The sequence below is a fragment of the Rhipicephalus sanguineus genome, chromosome 2 (genome assembly GCF_013339695.2).
Source record: "Rhipicephalus sanguineus isolate Rsan-2018 chromosome 2, BIME_Rsan_1.4, whole genome shotgun sequence".
Taxonomy (NCBI): Eukaryota; Metazoa; Arthropoda; class Arachnida; order Ixodida; family Ixodidae; genus Rhipicephalus; species Rhipicephalus sanguineus.
The window spans coordinates 209,930,892-209,937,446 of record NC_051177.1 but is presented as its reverse complement, the minus strand read 5'-3'; the positions used below and the strand labels follow the sequence as shown (position 1 = coordinate 209,937,446).

General features: G+C 46.3%; 1 protein-coding gene across 5 annotated transcripts in view; it reads left to right on the top strand.

The window, feature by feature from the left end:
- The first annotated feature begins 1,390 nt into the window (after nucleotides 1–1,390).
- The window catches only part of LOC119384033 (uncharacterized), an 88,509-nt gene continuing 83,344 nt past the window's right edge, over nucleotides 1,391–6,555 (top strand). For 2 of the 5 annotated variants that reach the window (XR_007415226.1, XM_049412743.1), the window contains exon 1: nucleotides 1,391–1,591. The gene's annotated coding sequence lies outside the window, so the exon portion shown is untranslated. Of the gene's footprint in view, nucleotides 1,625–3,542; nucleotides 4,087–6,555 lie in introns of those variants that run through there. The other 3 variants (XR_005181833.2, XM_049412742.1, XR_007415227.1) reach the window with 2 other exon arrangements.

Below are 6,555 nucleotides of genomic sequence, written 5' to 3'. Positions count from 1 at the left end.
GTCGAGGAGACCTGTGAGTGGCCAGAAATACCGCGAGCAAACATTGTTTATATCTCATTGAGGCGAATGCGTGGGGTCTTCGCCAGGTGTGCAACTACGAGGCACTGGAGTCGCGCAGCTACGTGCAGTTTGACTGTGTGGGTCAGTCGCTGGCGCACAATGTGAAGGAAAAAGTCGTGCTGGTGAAGGGGAATGCGACACCGTCGCAAGCCGTGAACAGTAGGCCCCATCGCGCGTGGGTTTCCGCGAGGCCGTCCGCTGAAGTACGGCGCGCGCAGGCTGCACATGCGTAACCGGGCAAGGCGGAGTTTGCAGCCGTGTCGGCCGCTGTGTTATGGACGATATGAAGTGTGAATCCGCAACATTCTCACGAGTCAGTAGGTGAGTCATCAGTGGCTTGCGTACCTTTCTTTTCTATCTAGGATGCTGCTTGGGAATGTTGTTCTCGTCGTTTTTCTTGCCGCCAACGAAATACCGGGAACAGAGGCGTGACCAGGGCGACACGCGCAAGTTCTTACTATTTAGTGAAGCCACCCACTGCTGCCGCAATTCAGGCGACGAAGGAAAACGATGCAGCGCGAACATGCCACGCTTGCACTCATCGCGTGGCGTACGTGCGCTGCGGACACACGATTGCACCTTAAATATTTCTCTTCCGCTGCTTGTTCGTTCACCCGTACACGACCCAGTGATGACCAGATGACTTGCTATGCGAATGCAGTAAATTTTCTGCCATGGTAGTCACTTCGTATCGGACACAGGCGCATAACAGTCACACAAACGCGTACAGAAGCAACACACACACAGCACTGGCGCAGTCCAAAGCACGGAAGTTTTTACGATTTACCGACGCCAACCATTTCTTCTGCAATTCCGGCGACGACGGAAAGTGATACAGCGAGAACATGTCCCACTTGCAATCCTCGCGCGGCGTGCTGTGCTGCGGGCACACAATCACGCCTAAAATGGTCCTTTTCCGCTGATTGTTCGTGCACCCGTGCACGACACAGTGATGGCCAGACGATCGGTTCTTTGACTACGCACCATTACCGGCCATGACAATCGCTTTTTATCGCAAAGAAGGGCCTAATTCACACACAACATCCAAGCGTACCAAGCGTACAGATACAACCAGTGCCTCCTCTATGAGGCACTGATACAACATGCGCAGCCCAAAGCGCGATGGCAACACTGAAAACATACCCTCGACCCCTGCAGCGCACTGGTGCGAGCATGGGTGCGAGGGTGCTCCTGTGAAAAGGTGTATAGACCGCTAACAATTACATCGGTGCTATACACCAATTTCACAAGGAGGCTGCCATTTTTAAAGCACTTCACCACCGCAGCGCCGTCTAGCGTCTGCGATGTTTCGCCGCCCTTCCGGTGTGTGGGTTCCGCAGCGGCGTATGCAGCGCACACGCTCAGTTCATAAGGTATCGCTGTTCTTCGCGGTACACGAGCAAAACACAGCAACCTCTCGCGAGTGTAAAGGCGCCAGTAAGTAATCGCTAAGCTGTCAGCTTCAAACTGGCAAAAACAGCAAGCAGCGACGGCCCACCGTGGGAAGTTCCCGCAGCAGCGCCGACGATGAGTTGAGTGCCAATGCAGTTCTTAAGCAACACGGGTAAATAAGCAACTGCTTTGCATGTTTTGTTATAGCTGGCCTTGTGGGGTTCTTGGAATATGCATTATAAAATAGCGTCAAGTTTTAGGACAACTCTCGAAGTAATCGGTGAAACGTAAATGGAGACGAGCGAACACGCAGGTCATTGTCCGGCTGCACGCTAGGTACGCGCATTAGTGCTTAAGGTGACTCTCAGGTTTCTTTGCCGTGAATTTTCAAGTTCAACGTAACTCTAATCGCTAACAGACCATCTGGCTCCGCTCGGCACGTTGCGATACAAAGTGCGTGGAACGAAGTTCGCACAAACACCGATGCCTGTGTCGATTCGTGTCGTCGTCGTAGTTAAAAGTGGCCTCTGATCGTTGCGCAGCATGAGAAACAGATGTACGACGGGTGAGCTCAAAATTCGGCGTAGAAACAACACGATTATAAAATGAAAATAAGCCTGTTGCACATCTGGAAGCACAGCAAGGCGTAAGTTCGCTTCGGCGCGGGCAGCCGTCACTAGAGTTACGTCGAAAGGGCGCGTGTTTTTGGTAACATTATTGTTAGTTTGTTTTTTGGCGAGTATTTGAGAATTACGACAAGCGCACGTGTTCAGGTAACGACCTGGCTTTAAAGAACGTGGATCGATTATTCACGACACCCAGGTTGTCGCGCGCAAAAAAAAAAAAAAAGTGCGGTTGTCCTAACGCTATCATACACTCTTTAAAAAAAGTTAGGAAAAAGCTTGTAACCACGAGCAAATAGTTAGTAACAGCAGCTGTTACTAGCTTTCTTGGGCCATTACTAAGTTTTCACTACCTTTTTACTACCTACGTTAGCAAAAACTTAAAAGTTGCAACGGTTACTACCTCTTGCGTACCGTTACTAACTTTTTGCCATGCTCCTGTTAAACGAACTTGTTAAACGAATCTTAGAAGTTATTATTACGAGCTTTTTACAACCTATGCACTAGCACGGGGATCCATTGAAGTTCATTGAGGCGATATTAGTAAGCTTAGTACCCCATTTTGGGTCTTGTATATTAGGTCATGTTGAGACGATATTACGCAAAATAGACATATAACATATTGACTTTTTTAATATGCTTGATTAAAAGTTCTACGCTATATTACCTCGCGCACCTAATAAAATTGTACGCTATATAAATAGAGGCGCATAACTTAAACTATTTATCCTAAAGCCTAGCTGCCCACTGGCACCAGCTGCGTACCCCAGAGGTAGGGCTATATATACTCCTGGAAACACTTTTTAATTATACGTGTCGCGTAGCCTTCTCGTTGTGTATGTGTGCTGTTCTGATTCACGACATACTGTGCATAATTACCTAATGATATATCGCAATGTTGATGCTCGCGAATTTGACCGTTATAAGAACAAGATACTTACGAGGCGAAAGGGTCACGGTTACTAACTTTTTTTGGTAGTAACCGTTACTACCTATTTTATTAGTTAGCAACGAGAAGGGTAGTAACCGCTACTAAGTGCGTTCGTAATGGCGAGGGTAGTAACGGTTACTAACCTCCCCGTTACTAACCGTACTTACTAACAGGGTAGTAACATATGTGACAAGTAGTTAGTAAACCGAAGTTAGTAAGTACTACAACCTTTTTTTAAGAGTGTACGTCACAAAATTGACCAGCCGAGAAATAATGTGCTGTCGACGAAACGTTAGACACGCGTACCTGCGCCAAAGAACACATGTCATGCGGGCCTTTCTGTCATCGATTGGAAAGTGCTAATTCGATAATCTCGTAATTGCATGCACTAAGATGGAACACTTTCTAGCCTCAGGCATTGTAAGTCACGTGCTGCAGCATAGAAATCAGAGATGTCGATCTTATGAAAAAACAACTCTTCGTAAAACATTTTGTGTATTAATCGTCAGCTTTGGCATCGGTTCTCTTTGGTGCAGATGATAAAGTGTACCAGCACCCATGCAGAATCACAAGCTGGAGTGATGACTTGAAGAAATGGCCATAAGTGCCGACACCACATATAATATTTTGTTGGAGAAGGCGTGCGACCTAAAAGAAGCGAAGTCATTTAAAAGCTTGGTGCACTTCGCATGCCTCGGCTGCCAGTCTTTTACGCATCCGATGGTTGTTGTCGCAATCAAACACAGCGCAGTGGTAGCGTGTCGACCGGTTGTCGTCTGACATTCCGATTTTCGGCAGCATAACTGCTTTAGCTCGTCGAAAAATGGAAACACACTGACCTCTCATGCGCCTCGCAATGCAAAGCGCGGGAATCCGCACACACCAGCGGCAGTGGCCAGACGGTCGGATACGCGGTGGAGAGAGAGAAAGTGGTGAAAACGCACCGGTTCGAGGCTACGCTCCTCCTCTCCGTGAAAACGGTCTATACAGGTTGGCGATGCAGGCAGTAAAATTAAAAATAGAAGCGTGGGTAGAACAAAATGATATTTTGGGAGAACTTCAGAATGGATTTCGAATCGACAGGCGGTTAGACGATAATCTGTTTGTTCTTACCCAGTGTATAGAAATATCTAAAATAGAAAACAGGCCCTTATACGTAGCTTATCTAGATATCACCGGGGCGTATGACAACGTTAATCAGGAAATTTTGTGGGATATATTGAAGGAAGTGGGCATAGGTGACGACTGTGTACAGCTTTTGAGGGAAATATACCGAGGAAATACAGTTTGTATAGAATGGGAAGGAATAAGTAGCAAGGACAGCGTTGAAATTAGCAAGGGGCTGAGACAGGGATGCCCTTTGTCCCCGCTGTTATTCATGCTGTACATGGCGAGGATGGAAAAAGCGCTAGAAGGTAGCAACATTGGATTTAATTTGTCACACAAACAGGTCGGAGCGATGGTTGAGCAGAAGCTTCCAGGTCTATTTTATGCTGATGATATTGTCTTATTTGCGGACAGTCAAGATGATATACAGCGACTGGCAGATATATGCGGAAGGGAGTGTGAGGCTCTAGGACTAGGATTTAGTGCAACAAAATGTGGATTGATGGTATTCAATGATCACGGAGACCATACGGTATTAATACAGGGCCAAAAAATACCGAGGGTAAGCGAGTACAAGTACCTCGGAGTATGGGTAAATGAGGGGGATAGATATATGGAGGTACAAGAGAAAGCATCGGTAGCAAAGGGAAAGAGGAATGCTGCAATTATGAAGCACAGAGCTTTATGGGGATACAATAGGTACGAGGTGCTTCGAGGGCTGTGGAAGGGTGTGATGGTTCCGGGGCTTACATTTGGGAACTCAGTGGTGTGCATGAAGTCAGAGGTGCAATCAGGAATGGATGTAAATCAAAGGACGGTGGGCCGCCTCGCGTTGGGCGCTCACGGGAAGACGACAAATGAGGCGGTAAAGGGTGATATGGGATGGACAGGCTTTGAAGTGAGGGAAGCGCAGAGCAAAATGAGATTCGAGGAGAGGCTGAGGAAAATGAAGGAGAGTAGATGGGCAGAGAAGGTTTTCAGGTATTTGTATAGAAAAAGCGTGGACACGCAGTGGAGAAAAAGAACTAGGAGGCTCACCAGTAAATATACGGCTGGCAGTGCGGGCGATATGGCAACAAGGAGCATTAAGCGGAAGGTCAGAGAGGCGGAGAGGACTTATTGGATGACAGCGATGGAAAAGAAGCCGGCTCTGAGTAACTACCGAAAAGGAAAAAACGAAATAAGGAGGGAAAGGTTTTATGATAATTCAAGGGGAAGCGCTTTACTGTTTGAAGCAAGGTCGGGCTGCCTTAGAACGCGTAGTTATAAAGCGAGATTTAGTAACGAAGAAGAACAATGTACATGCTGCGGGGGAACTAAGGAAACGATGGAACATGTACTGATTGAATGTGGCGATATTCACCCAGGTATACGTGTGGGCACGAGTCTACATGAAGCCTTGGGTTTTAGGGACAACAATGGAAAGCTGAACACGTCCGCGATAGAAATAAGTAAGAGACGGTTAGAGTATTGGTGGCAGAAAAGTAGAGATAAAGAACAAAAATAAATAATGGCGGAAAAATAAGGTCATTCTGCCTTAAGAGGCAGAGAGATGGACCGTGAATTTATATTTTTTGGTATAATAACATAGATTTAATCAATGTAGATAAGGTATTAGGCCAACATGAAACAAGGAAGCTTTTTTTTTTTTCTTCGAGCCTGGTGGCAGACATGTCACCGCCCCGTTTTAAAGGGGACGCTCATAGCATCCATCCATCCATCCTGAAACTTTCCGGCGGATTGCTGGGCGCGGCTAGCGCGCGATATGTTTTTCGCGCAAGAAAAGTCAAAATTACGGTGGGCAACACACGGAGCTTTTTCTCTGATGCAACTTTTCTGTGAGTTGTGAAATAAATTACTGTCGCTGTGACTGATTTACGAAGGGTGGGCAATGTTTTAAGCGGCCATTGCATAGATGAATGCTCCTCCACGTAGCCGCTGCAGTAACAGATAGGGCGTGTAGTTGGGGGGTTGAAGTCTTTTTTTTTTTTTTGTCCTGCTGATCGATACGATTTTCAATGCCCTTTTGCCACTGTAACGATCATAGCGACTTCACTCTTGTCTTTCGAGCCCCACAACAAGCCTCACTTCTTTTTTTCCTTTTTTTTTATTCGCATATATGAGCTGGTCTTGTAATAGGAGAATCTGTTGCTGGGCCTGTTGGTATACATACTTGAAGAAACGAAAAAACCAGCTTACGGACGCTTACACAAGAAGAGAAGACACTCGCTGGAACTAGCAACAGGTTTAATGAAACCACATAACGTTCCCTGATAAGCCAAGCGCGCATGCGTCGTACATAAAACACGTGTGATTCACAATAAGAGAGAATGACATCAGTAACCACATTTTTTTAAAAATAAGCAATCTCTATCTTTGATAGTGACAGATACAGTAATGCATTTGTTCGAACCATATGTTTCCAGATTTGCGCTTCAATCA